This window comes from Aquarana catesbeiana, linkage group LG07 (genome assembly GCF_042186555.1).
Source record: "Aquarana catesbeiana isolate 2022-GZ linkage group LG07, ASM4218655v1, whole genome shotgun sequence".
Lineage (NCBI taxonomy): Eukaryota > Metazoa > Chordata > Amphibia > Anura > Ranidae > Aquarana > Aquarana catesbeiana.
In genome coordinates this window covers 286,364,506-286,379,073 of record NC_133330.1, presented here as the reverse complement: position 1 = coordinate 286,379,073, position 14,568 = coordinate 286,364,506, and the positions used below count along the sequence as shown (strand labels likewise).

General features: G+C 42.4%; 1 pseudogene; it reads right to left on the bottom strand.

Moving 5' to 3' along the window:
* Positions 1 to 6,063: 6,063 nt before the first annotated feature.
* On the bottom strand, positions 6,064 to 6,182 carry LOC141104026 (5S ribosomal RNA; annotated as a pseudogene).
* Positions 6,183 to 14,568: the final 8,386 nt, after the last annotated feature.

The window sequence follows — 14,568 nt, the reverse complement described above, 5'->3', positions numbered from 1 at the left end:
AGGAAAAATGCAGCATCTTCTACTTTTTTTCTGGAACGCACTGGAACTGCAAGCACTGGTGTGAACTATGCCATTGAAAACCATATAACCTACTTTCCATGCGTTTTTGATGCAGAAAAAATAGGATTTTTATAACAGCTTACCAGTAAAATCATTTTCTTTTGATCACGGGACACAGAGCCATAGTAATTGCTATGTGGTTTATAGTCCACCTTCAGGTGCTGGACACTGGTACACCCTAAACGGTTAGTTGCCTCCCTATATAACCCTTCCCACTACTGGGAGTATCTCAGTTTTTGTAGCAAAGCAATACACGTGTATACTAGAAAGAGGGGCGGGACCTCTGTGTCCCGTGATGTACTTCAAAAGAAAAGGATTTTTACAGGTAAGCTGTTATAAAAATCCTATTTTCTTTAATCGTACATCACAGGACACAGAGCCATAGGAATTACTATGTGGGATGTCCCAGAGCAATGCCAACTGAGGGGAGGGAGTCACAACCAAGTAGGGCACCATGAGATCAGAGGATTTATACTGCTGCCTGCAGTACACTGAGCCCAAAGGCAACATCCTCATGTCTTTTTACATCCACCAGATAGAATCTGGTAAATGTATGAATTGAAGACCAAGTTGCGGCCTTACAGAATTGAGCCATGGAGGCTTGGTGATGCACTGCCCACTAAGCACTAACAGCCCTAGAGGAGTGCATTTTGATTTGAGAGGGTAGAACTACCTCTTTAAACCATAAGTTTGAACGATTACTTGTCAAATCCATTTAGAGATAGTAGATTTCGATGCTGCCTGTCCTCTTTTAGGACCTTCAGGCAACACAAACAAAACATCCGTTTTCCGAATCTGAGCAGTCGCTTTTAACCACTTAACAGGCCCATAGCAGAATGACTGCTACATGGCGGTTGCATAACTCTGGGAGGGCGTACAGTGACGTCCTCCCAGAATCCTGCTCTCGTGCGCCCCCGAGAACATCCGTGACTGGACCTGGCACATCACGGTAAATGGCCGCTGATAGCGGCTGTTTACCACGTGATCGCTCCGTCAAACGATGGAGTGATCACTTGTAAACAAACCGGCATCATGTCCTGATGCCGGTTCCTCTCTCCCCTCTGTGTACTGATTGGTACAGTGCGAGAGGAGAGGGGGAGGGATCGGATGGCAGCAGCGCTGTGGGCTGGATCTGTAGTGCCCACAGCGCTGCTCTGTGACAATTGCAGTCACATCTAGCCAACCATCCATGCTCAGCCATCCCTCCATACTCTGCAATACCCCGCCATACTCTGCAATACCCCACCATACTCTGCAATACCCCGCCATACTCTGCAATACTCGGTGATACCCAGCCATGCTCAGCCATACTCTGCTATGCTCATCCATACTCGGTTGTACTCGGCCTCTGTATGTGGCCAGGCTGTGGAAGTCTCACACATGTGGTATCGCCATACTCAGGAGGAGTAGGAGAATCTATTTTGGGGTGTCATTTTTGCTATGTACATGCTATGTGTTAGAAATATTGTATAAATGGACAACTTTGTGTTAAAAAAAAAATGCGTTTTAACCACTTCCCGCCTGCCATCATATGACGTCCTTGACTTTGTGTGGGGATATCTGAATGATGCCTGCAGCTACAGGCATCATTCAGATATCAGCTTTTCACCTGGAAATTCCCTACACCATAAGAATGATCATAGTGACTGTTCCACTGCTTGATCGTTCTTACGGGAGGCGAGAGGGGACATCCCCCCCCCCCCTCCCGCCGCCCTCCGGTGCTTCTACCATCTCACAGCTACGATCGAAGCCAGGATCGTTTTTTATTTTAATTTCAGGCTTCTCAGCCTAGAGGTGAGATGTGGGGTCTTATTGACCCCATATCTCACTGTACAGAGAACCTGTCATGCCATATTCCTATTACAAGGGATGTTTACATACCTTGTAATAGAAATAAAAGTGACCAAAAAAATAATATTTTGGAAAAAAGTGACAAACTAAAATAAAGTAAAATGAACAATAAAAAAAAAGGAATTTTTTTTAAAGCGCCCCTGTCCCCGTGTGCTCGCATGCAGAAGCGAACGCATACGTAAGTCCCGCCCACATATGAAAACGGTGTTCAAACCACACGTGAGGTATCGCTGCGAACGTTAGAGGGAGAGCAATACTTTTGGCTCTAGACCTCCTCTGTAACTCAAAACATTTAACCAGTAAAAAATTTTATAGCGTCGCCTATGGGGATTTGTAAGTAGCGAAGTTTGGCGCCATTCCACGAGCGTGTGCAATTTTGAAGGGTGACATGTTAGGTATCCATTTACTCGGCGTAACTTCATCTTTCACATTATGCAAAAACATTGGGCTAACTTTACTGTTTTGTTTTTTTAAAGCACAAAACTGTTTTCTTTTTTAAAAAAAAAACGCGTTCGAAAAATTGCTGTGCAAATACCGTGCAAGATAAAGTTACAACGAACGCCATTGTATTCTCTAGGGTCTTTGTTAAAAAAACATATATAATGTTTTGGGGTTCTATGTAATTTTCTAGCAAATGATGATTTTTACATGTAGGAGAGAAATGTCAGAATTGGCCTGGGTGCTCCAGAACGCCTGAAGGTGCTCCCTGCATGTTGGGCCTCTGTATGTGGCCACGCTGTGTAAAAGTCTCACACGTGTGGTATCGCCATACTCGGGAGTAATAGCAGAATGTGTTTTGGGGTGTAATTTGCATATGCTGTGTGTGAGAAATAACCTGCTAATATGACAATTTTGTGAAAAAAAATAAAATAAAAAAAAAATCTTGATTTTGCCAAGAATTGTGGGAAAAAATGACAACTTCAAAAAACTCACCATGCATCTTTCTAAATACCTTGGGATGTCTTCTTTCCAAAAAGGGGTCATTTCGGGGGTATTTTTACTTTTCTGGCATGTTAGGGTCTCAAGAAATTAGATAGGCCGTCCGTACTTCAGGTGTGATCAATTTTCAGATATTGGCACCATAGCTTTTGGACTCTATAACTTTCAAAAAGACCAAATAATATACACCAATTTGTACTTATTTTTACCAAAGATATGTAGCAGTATACATTTTGGCCAAAATTTATTTAGAAAAATTACTAATTTGCTAAATTTTATAACAGAAACAAAGAAAAATTCATTTTTTTACAGAATTTTCAGTCTTTTTTCTTTTATAGTGCAAAAAATAAAAAACCCAACGGTGATTAACCACTTCCCTACCAGGCCAATTCTGACATTTCTCTCCTACATGTAAAAATCATAATTTTTTTTGCTAGAAAATTACATAGAACCCCCAAACATTATATATGTTTTTTTAGCAAAGACCCTAGAGAATACAATGGCAGTTGTTGCAACTTTTTATCTCACACGGTATTTGCGCAGGAATTTTTTGAACGCTTTTATTTGGGAAAAAAACAGTTTTGTGTTTTAAAAAAAAACAAAATAGTAAAGTTAGCCCAATGTTTTTGCATATTGTGAAAGATGAAGTTACGCCGAGTAAATAGATACCTAACATGTCACGCTTCAAAATTGCACACGCTCGTGGAATGGCGCCAATGTTCGGTACTTAAAAATCCCCATAGGCGACGCTTGAAATTTTTTTACCGGTTACATGTTTTGAGTTACAGAGGAGGTCTAGTGACAAAATGATTGCTCTCCCTCCAACGTTCGCGTCGATACCTCACATGTATGGTTTGAACACCGTTTTCATATGTGGGCGGGACTTACGTATGCATTCGCTTCTGCCTGCGAGCACACGGGGACAGCGGCGCTTTAAAATTTTTAAATTTTTTTTATTGTTATTTTCTTTTTTTATTTTGACACTTTTTTGAAAAAAATACATTTTTGATCACTTTTATTCCTATTACAAGGGATGTAAACATCCCTTGTAATAGGAATATGACATGACAGGTGCTCTTAATAGTGAGATATGGGGTCAATAAGACCCCATATCTCACCACTAGGCTGGGAAGCCTGAAATAAAAAAATAAATAAAACGATCACCGCTTCCCAGCCGCAGTGGCGCCGTTTTTCTGAATGGAGAGGCCGGGCGTGACGTCATAACATCACGCCCGGCCTCCGATGATCATAGAGACTCCGGCGACCATCTGGTCCGCCGGAAATCTCTATGATCTACATCCGGCGCCGGCGGATCCGCTCTCCGCCTAACCGATCGTAACGGTGAGTCGGAGCAAGCACCGGAGGGCGGCGGGAGGGGGGGACGTCCCCTCTCGCCTCCCATAGGAACGATCAAGCAGCGGATCGGCCGCTATGATCATTCCTATGGTGTAGAGATTCGTCGGCTGAAACCGGCAATATCTGAATGATGTCTGTAACTACAGGCATCATTCAGATATATCCGCCCAAAGCCCAGGATGTCATATGACGGTGGGCGGGCGGGAAGTGGTTAAATACCACCAAAAGAAAGCTATATGGGTACAGTGTCGCATGACTGAGTAATTGTCATTCAAAATGTGAGAGCACCGAAAGCTGAAAATTGGTCTGGTTAGGAAGGGGGTTTAAGTGCCCAGTGGTCAAGTGGTTAAGTAGACTTTGACTGCTCTCACCACATCAAGAGAATGTAGTGATTTTTCTTCCATAGAACAGGGTTCTGGAAAAATGAAGGTAGAACAATATCCTGATTTAGATAAAAACCTGATATTACCTTTGGTAAAAAGTTAGGATGAGGACGCAATACTACCTTATCGTTGTGAACAATAAAAATATGGCTCTTTACAAGAAAGAGCAGCCAATTCTGATACCCTTCTTGCAACAGATATGGTTACCAGAAAAAATAGTTTCCTTGCCAAAAAAGGACCAAGGGAATATGTCATATCGGCCCAAAAAAAGATTGTTTTGTAATGCTGACATAACTAAATTCAAGTCCCAAGAGTTCAGGGGTTACCTAACCAGAGATTAAGCCGTATTACCCCCTGAATAAAGTTACAATCCAAAAAATTTGAAGCAAGTGGCCGTTGAAATAATACTCATAAGGCCAAGACCTGTCCTTAGAAAGCACTCAAGGCCAGCCTTATTTCTCACCCCATCTGCAGAAAATCAAGGATTCTACCTTTGACCTATGTCCTGGGGTGCAACTCCTGGTTTCACACCAGGAGACATATGTTTCCCAGACTCCATAATATATAATTATGGAGGCCGGCTCCCTTGCATTAACCAAGGTAGAAACTACTGAACCTGACAGCCCACGCTTCTTCAGAGTGTGGGTCTCAATAGCCAGACCGTTAAATTTAGCGTTTGTAAAGTAGGATGGAACACCGGACCTTGTAAGAGAAGGTCTGGCCGTGATTGTAGGGTTCATGGGTTCCCTACTGCCATCTTTACGATCTCTGCATACCAAGATTTCCTGGGCCCCGCTGGGGGCCACAAGAATCAATGACTTCCCTTCCTGCTTGATCCTGCGAAGACGTCGTGGATGCAGGCAGAATAGGAGGGAATGCATAAATCAGTGAGAACCGATTCCACGGGAATAGCAAGGCATCTGTTCTGCATGCTAGTGGATCCTTTGTTATTGACACAAAGTTGTAGATTTCTTTATTGAACCTGGACGCAAACAGATCTATGTCTGGGATCCCCCATTTTTGACATATTGACAGGAAGATATCGGGGTGAAGGAACCATTCTCCCGGGAACAACTGCTTGCGACTCCAGTAGTCCGCCTGCCAATTTTCTATTCCTAGAATGAAGACTGCCGATAGGCAAAGTACATTGTTTTCTGTCCAAGATAGGATATGATTCACCTTTCTCTGGGCCGCACAACTTCTTGTGCCCCCTTGGTGATATAGGCCATTGCTGTGGCATTGTCGGATTGAACCCTGGCAGGACAATACCGTAAACTGAACGTTCAAGCCCTCAGGACCAAGAACTCTGTCTGAATTTCTAAAATGTTAACGTGCAAGGCCATTTCTGATCTGGGCTACTTCTCTTGGACAGTTGCTTCTTCCAGGACTGTTCCCCAACCTATACAAAAAAGGTAGGATTTTTCCCTTAGTAGATTTTTGGATATTAACCATAAACTGAGACTCCGGCGCACCCAGCCTACAGCACCTTGTATTTCCAGGTGTTCTCTCATCCGGGTACTAACTAGGCCCGACCCTGCTTAGCCTCCAAGATCAGACGAGATCGGGCGCTATAAGGGTGATGTGGCCGTAGGCTTTGGAGTCAGACACATTGGGAATGTAGAGCTTGAACCCTTTGTTCCAAGCCGATAGGATACCGTTTTGCAGCAGTCTCGAATGAAACTGAGCATAATTGAATGAAGCCACCATCTTTCCCAACAACCTCATGCAAAGTTGAATAGAAGAAATTCATCTTGCTTCGACCACCTAAATCAGTTCCTTTTATGGCGCTGATCTTTGTCTGGGGTAAGAATACCCTTTTCTGGGTGTACCTATGATCGGACCCAAGTATTTTAGCCTTTTTCATGGTTTTAAAGAAGATTTCTCCTAGGTTGAGAATCTGACCTAGATATTCCAAGTAGTTGAATGTGGTGACCATACTTTGGTATAAGCGGGCTACCGACTGGTCTATCAAGAACAGATCGACTAGGTAAACCATAATCGTTATACCTTGGCCCTTAATCTGGCTGGAAGAGGGGCCAGACATTTTGTAAACACTCAAGGTGCAGTAGCTGGACCGGAAAGCAGAGCTACACACTGAAAATGAAGATTTTCCACCTTGAAAGGTAGATATTACTAGTGAGCGAGGAAATAGGCATATGGAGGTATGCATCTTTGATGTCGATTGATGCCAGAAGTTCTCCTCCTTGTAAGATGGAGATAACTGATTTGGATTGACTCCATACGAAAAAAGTGGTTATATTCAGGAATTGAATTTAGATTTTTGAGATCCAGAATGTCCATTCGGATTTGGCACCGTGAAAAAAAGAGGTTTGAATCAAACCCCAACCTCTGTTCTTACATGGGGACCCCCATGATCACTCTTTTCTTTTTCTCTGGATCCTTAGAAACGTTTGATCTGAGAAAACGAAGAGACGGGAACTCTTGGAACTCCAGTTTGTAACCTGGAGCTATTGAGGAAGTCCCCCATTCGTCTCGACACTCTTCCTGCCAGATCCTTGAGAACTGCAGAAGAATTCCCCCTATTCGATTGAACCTGACGGTGAAAGCGGCCGTGAATGCCTGGAGAAGGAGCTTTAAAATGAAAATACATTTACTCCTTTTCTTAAATGGCAAAAAGGGGTGCTTTCCACTAGAATTTCTTTGGATGTATTCCAAAACATCCCCAATAGCTGCAAAAAGGAAGACTAGCCAGGAGCTTCTTACAAGGTGCTTAGAGAAGGGCGCAAGGCCTGAAGGATAAAATCTCTCATAGAAACTATTGCAAACATAAAGCTGCCTCCTGGGCCTGCTGAGCAGGATAACCTTGAACACCTGTTTCAACTGATCTCTCAATGATTAAGCAATTACTGGCAGCGCAGGCTGAGAGACTCAATTTGCCAGAGAAAAAAAAGTGTTTTTTTCAATAGGAATTCCACCTTTTTATCCATTGGATCCCTAAGCATTTGAGCATTGTCTGCCGGACAAGTCAAACGTATTCACAGAGGATATAGCAGCATTAATTGCTGGTATTAAAGATAAAAACAATGTGTCTGCGCTAGAAGAAATCGCTACGCTCAAAGTGCAATATTAATAAACATAAACAACATAGGTATTGATATAAATGTGCATGCGTGAAAATACCCCTAGGTGCTAAAGTATAAAGTGCACAGTGCTATGTAAAACACAGAATGTGAGTGATCAAACAAAACAACATATCAATTAAAATATCAAATAAAATGCAAGAGGATATAACAAATAAATGAAGTCCAAAACCGTGTATATCCAATGATATAAAAGTGCCCAAATAAATTAGTCCAAAGATTTGGTGAATTTCACATATCCTATCTTCCAAAGTGTGCCACCAAGAAACATGCTGTGGTGTCTTCCAGCCGCCCCCGCAGGTGTATATGCTCACCTTCCTATGTGTGACACAGCGATTAAACTATGTCAAACAAAGCCTTGGAGTCACTCCTGTGCTCATTAGGAACCAGCTGTGCAAACTCCCAATGTTCTCAAATGGAGATGGTTTATGCAAGAGAAAAAAACTCCATAGCGCAATATGTAGGTATAAAGGATTTTAATCAAATAATTAACTCCCCTAGCTGGGGTACTCACATATTGTGGGTGCGTAAGTGCACCATCCTTAACAAGCATAAAACGGTCAATCTCTCGGTGTGGCGTGCGGTGTGGCGTATGTAACGAAAAACTCCTTCTCTCTCTCTGCTGACAGCTCCGTCCAGGCCCCTCCCCTACGCGTGTTCGGCACCGGGACCACGTGCCTTCTTCAGGGGGAATCTGATTGGACGAGAGCTCCAGAGTGAATATATATAGCTCCGGCGGCCATTTTGCCTGAGACCGCAGACACATCTGTGTCTATAGCGGCCATTTTCCCTTAGGCCATGGATCAGGCTGACATCAGCCGTGTCAATCATGGCAGCCATTTTGCCTAGGATCACAGACATAAACCCTAATGGGCAGTAAAGGTAACTACAGCGGCCATTTTCCCTGAGACTACAAATCTGCTAGATAGCAGATTATGTACCATTAATAGCAGGATCTCACAATAAATGTTCCAATAAGATGTTATGCATAAGTTTAAATATAGAAATAAATAATCTACTGTAATAGTGATATATAACCATGTATTCTATATTGATATAATGCTATACAGGACGGAGCGGTCTAGCAAAGAGAGCACCGCCACACACCACACACGTTTAGATCGCCGCAAACGATAAAATATCACATAATATCCTATCTGATACATAATAAACAAACTTATAGCATTCCATATATGGATTAATCGACCCCAAGGCTGGATCAACCAAATTAAAATTAAATATTACTAAAATATTAAAAACAAACATAACATACTTTATTCTAAAAATTGTTATTGAAAATATTTGAAACACATAAAAAATCATAATAAAATTCTTTTTAAGATATTAATCTAAAAAATCTATTCTAAAAAATCATACCAAAATAGATAAAATTTATATACCTAACATATTGATAGAATCGCTGTGGGGAGGTAGTTGAACTATCAAGGGGAAAAAAGGAACATCAAAGTGTACAATCTATAGTGGATGCCCTAGCTGAGCCCAATAGATAAGGCATCCCTTTCAACTCAAAACGAGAGAGAACAGAAATGGTAAAAAGTATATCGCCAAAGCAAACAGTATCAATAGTTACTCAGAAAACATCTCAAATCGAAATCTCTATTCAATCCTCCAGGGACCAAAGACCCAAGCTGGTGTATCCACCACGATTCCCTTTTGCTTATCTCTCTGACAAAATTAGAACCCCTCCAGTGGCGTTTGGGCGCCTCAATCCCCCAAAACTTCATGCCTACGGTACTTTGGTTGTGTACCCTCTTAAAATGCACATATAAACCATGTTTATCGGACCCATTGCATATGTGCCTCACATGTTCTTCTATGCGATCTTTAAGAGCCCTGGTGGTGCGCCCCACATACAACAGGTTGCATGGGCACTTTAAGGCATAGACCACCCCTACTGTGTCGCAAGATATGAAATCCCTAATCTTATACGAAAAGTTGTTCCTAGGGTTCGAGAATTCCTTTAACCTCCTAGTGTTGTCCGGGATCCTCCTGCAACTGTAACATCTGCCGCAGCTATGGAACCCTTCTAGGCCCAGAAACATTTTAGGTTTTGGAGGGGGGGGATCTACCACATTATGTATCAGCCTATCCCGCAAGCTGGGAGCTCTCTTAAAAACAAATTTCGGTTTATCCGGGAGAACATCTTTGAGCTGGGTGTCCTGTTTTAACACACTCCAATATTTGCATATAATCCTCCTTACTTCATAACTTTGTGCTGAATAATCAAGTATTACACTAATACCCTCATGAACATCATTACCGGTTACTTTGATAGCATCTTTTAGAAGATCCGCCCTACTCATGTTGCCAATTCTACTTCTTTCTTTCTCCAAAAACTCCTTCTGATATCCTTTCTCCAAGAACATGGTACTCAACCTCTCTGACTGGGTCTCATAATCCACCATCCTAGTGCAATTTCTTCGCATCCTCATATATTGTCCACTCGGGATGTTTTTTAACCAGGGTTTATGATGACAACTCGTAACCGGAATATACGAATTCCGCTTTGAAGAAGGATTTGGTGATGATACCCTCATTGGTGTTGGAAATCTCTAGATCCAGAAAATGTATATTTTCTGTACTAACATTCCAGGTGAGGGAGATGTTCCGATCGTTGACATTCATGGAGTTCAGTAAACCCATCAGACCTTCCATATCCCCTCTCCAAATAATTAAAAGATCGTCTATAAATCTCTTGTATAGTACGATATCTCCATTGTCGTCCCTTAGGTTTTCCTCTTCCTCCCATTTGGCCATATAGAGATTTGCTACACTAGGGGCGAATTTAGCGCCCATCGCGACACCTTTCTTCTGTAAGTAGATCTTGTTTTCATACCAGGAAAAATTATTCTGTAAACAAAAATCTAAACATTTCAAAAGAAAGAATGTAAGGTCCTCATCGATTGAATCTTCCTTATCCAAGGCCCATTTGACAGCATTCAGGGCACCCTCATGGTCGATGTTAGTATATAATGAGGCTACATCTCCTGTGGCCATAATTATATTCTCATGTGTAGCACATCCCCCAAGCAACTGCAAAGTATGCTTGGTGTCCCTAAGATAGGCATTGGTTTTCTTCACTAAGGGCTGTAGATGGATATCTATATACTCTCCTAACCTGGAGGTAAGGGATCCAATACCACTCACTATCGGTCTCCCGGGTGGATTTAGGCTGTCCTTATGGATTTTGGGTAAGTAGTAGATTACAGGCATTTTACTAACCATAGGGACTAGGTATTTGGCTTCATGCTTGTTCAACAAGCCTTTATCGGTTCCATATTTGATAATGCCCTCTAATGCACTTTTACACGTCTTGGAAGGGTTATTCTTAAGGGGTTGATAAGTGTCCATGTCGCTCAATATCCTTCCCATCTCATCTTTATATTGTTGTAGTGAGAGGACGACGACACCTCCCCCTTTGTCCGCCGGTCTAATCACTATGTCATTCCTTTTTTCCAGTGAATCCATTCCTCTTTTTATATCTCTATGTTCATACACTTTCTTAACCGGTAACTGCTCTAACTCTGAGGTAACCAATTTTTTGAATAGATCAACATATTTATTGTTGGATATATAAGGGTTAAACACTGAGTTATTTCTTAGGCTAGTGAACCTATGATCAGTGACAGCTCTCTCAACAGGGTTGAGGGCATAGTACTTTTTGATATTGAGTTTCCTGACCAATTTTTGTACACCAACGTAGGTGTCAAATTTGTTGAGTCCTTTTTTTGGGGCATATTTGATTCCCTTATCTAAAACTAGTAGTTCCTCCCTTGATAGTTCTGCTCCGCTCAGATTATAGATTCCCCGTCCTAGTCTTCCCGCCTTCTTTTTCTGTTGTACTCTTCGTCCAGCTCTCCCTCCTCTCTTCCTGGATTGCGTACTTCTCGGGCGGGTCCTCCCCTGGTCCCCCCTAAAAAAGATTCATCTAAAAAGTTGTCATTGTCACTCAAAGGCTGGAAGCTGTTAGCCACAGGTACCCCGTAGTGGTCCTGCTGATGTGTTTCATATCTGACTCTCTGCGGTTTAGGGGAATAGTAAACTCCACCTCTACGTGCATCTTCTCTTGTATGTGTGGGGTGCCCCCTAAAAGGAGGTTGATACGGTAAGGGGCCCCTATAAGGTGCACGATTTCCTCTCTGGGGTGTATTCTGCTGATTCCCATAACTCCTATATTGATGGTATGGAGTACTGTGTTGGTATCCATATGGCCTTTGATAGCCATATGAGTACTGTTGGCCATTTCTGTAATGAGGGGCAGGGTTCGGAGGATAACCCAAATCAAGATGCTCCCTCTCCTGTTGGACCCTATAGCCATTATCTTGATAAGTGGGTGCCTCATATCTCCAATTCTCATTATTGGGCGGCGGGCCATTTCTCCCCTCATTATTAGGTCGCCTCGACAGATTTTGTTGCGATTTCCTTGGGGGTTGGCGATAAGGTGTATGAGGTAACACCTCCTCCTGACGATGCGGTGGAAATCGCAACAAAATCTGTCGAGGCGACCTAATAATGAGGGGAGAAATGGCCCGCCGCCCAATAATGAGAATTGGAGATATGAGGCACCCACTTATCAAGATAATGGCTATAGGGTCCAACAGGAGAGGGAGCATCTTGATTTGGGTTATCCTCCGAACCCTGCCCCTCATTACAGAAATGGCCAACAGTACTCATATGGCTATCAAAGGCCATATGGATACCAACACAGTACTCCATACCATCAATATAGGAGTTATGGGAATCAGCAGAATACACCCCAGAGAGGAAATCGTGCACCTTATAGGGGCCCCTTACCGTATCAACCTCCTTTTAGGGGGCACCCCACACATACAAGAGAAGATGCACGTAGAGGTGGAGTTTACTATTCCCCTAAACCGCAGAGAGTCAGATATGAAACACATCAGCAGGACCACTACGGGGTACCTGTGGCTAACAGCTTCCAGCCTTTGAGTGACAATGACAACTTTTTAGATGAATCTTTTTTAGGGGGGACCAGGGGAGGACCCGCCCGAGAAGTACGCAATCCAGGAAGAGAGGAGGGAGAGCTGGACGAAGAGTACAACAGAAAAAGAAGGCGGGAAGACTAGGACGGGGAATCTATAATCTGAGCGGAGCAGAACTATCAAGGGAGGAACTACTAGTTTTAGATAAGGGAATCAAATATGCCCCAAAAAAAGGACTCAACAAATTTGACACCTACGTTGGTGTACAAAAATTGGTCAGGAAACTCAATATCAAAAAGTACTATGCCCTCAACCCTGTTGAGAGAGCTGTCACTGATCATAGGTTCACTAGCCTAAGAAATAACTCAGTGTTTAACCCTTATATATCCAACAATAAATATGTTGATCTATTCAAAAAATTGGTTACCTCAGAGTTAGAGCAGTTACCGGTTAAGAAAGTGTATGAACATAGAGATATAAAAAGAGGAATGGATTCACTGGAAAAAAGGAATGACATAGTGATTAGACCGGCGGACAAAGGGGGAGGTGTCGTCGTCCTCTCACTACAACAATATAAAGATGAGATGGGAAGGATATTGAGCGACATGGACACTTATCAACCCCTTAAGAATAACCCTTCCAAGACGTGTAAAAGTGCATTAGAGGGCATTATCAAATATGGAACCGATAAAGGCTTGTTGAACAAGCATGAAGCCAAATACCTAGTCCCTATGGTTAGTAAAATGCCTGTAATCTACTACTTACCCAAAATCCATAAGGACAGCCTAAATCCACCCGGGAGACCGATAGTGAGTGGTATTGGATCCCTTACCTCCAGGTTAGGAGAGTATATAGATATCCATCTACAGCCCTTAGTGAAGAAAACCAATGCCTATCTTAGGGACACCAAGCATACTTTGCAGTTGCTTGGGGGATGTGCTACACATGAGAATATAATTATGGCCACAGGAGATGTAGCCTCATTATATACTAACATCGACCATGAGGGTGCCCTGAATGCTGTCAAATGGGCCTTGGATAAGGAAGATTCAATCGATGAGGACCTTACATTCTTTCTTTTGAAATGTTTAGATTTTTGTTTACAGAATAATTTTTTCTGGTATGATAACAAGATCTACTTACAGAAGAAAGGTGTCGCGATGGGCGCTAAATTCGCCCCTAGTGTAGCAAATCTCTATATGGCCAAATGGGAGGAAGAGGAAAACCTAAGGGACGACAATGGAGATATCGTACTATACAAGAGATTTATAGACGATCTTTTAATTATTTGGAGAGGGGATATGGAAGGTCTGTTGGGTTTACTGAACTCCATGAATGTCAACGATCGGAACATCTCCCTCACCTGGAATGTTAGTACAGAAAATATACATTTTCTGGATCTAGAGATTTCCAACACCAATGAGGGTATCATCACCAAATCCTTCTTCAAAGCTACGGACCGGAATTCGTATATTCCGGTTACGAGTTGTCATCATAAACCCTGGTTAAAAAACATCCCGAGTGGACAATATATGAGGATGCGAAGAAATTGCACTAGGATGGTGGATTATGAGACCCAGTCAGAGAGGTTGAGTACCATGTTCTTGGAGAAAGGATATCAGAAGGAGTTTTTGGAGAAAGAAAGAAGTAGAATTGGCAACATGAGTAGGGCGGATCTTCTAAAAGATGCTATCAAAGTAACCGGTAATGATGTTCATGAGGGTATTAGTGTAATACTTGATTATTCAGCACAAAGTTATGAAGTAAGGAGGATTATATGCAAATATTGGAGTGTGTTAAAACAGGACACCCAGCTCAAAGATGTTCTCCCGGATAAACCGAAATTTGTTTTTAAGAGAGCTCCCAGCTTGCGGGATAGGCTGATACATAATGTGGTAGATCCCCCCCCTCCAA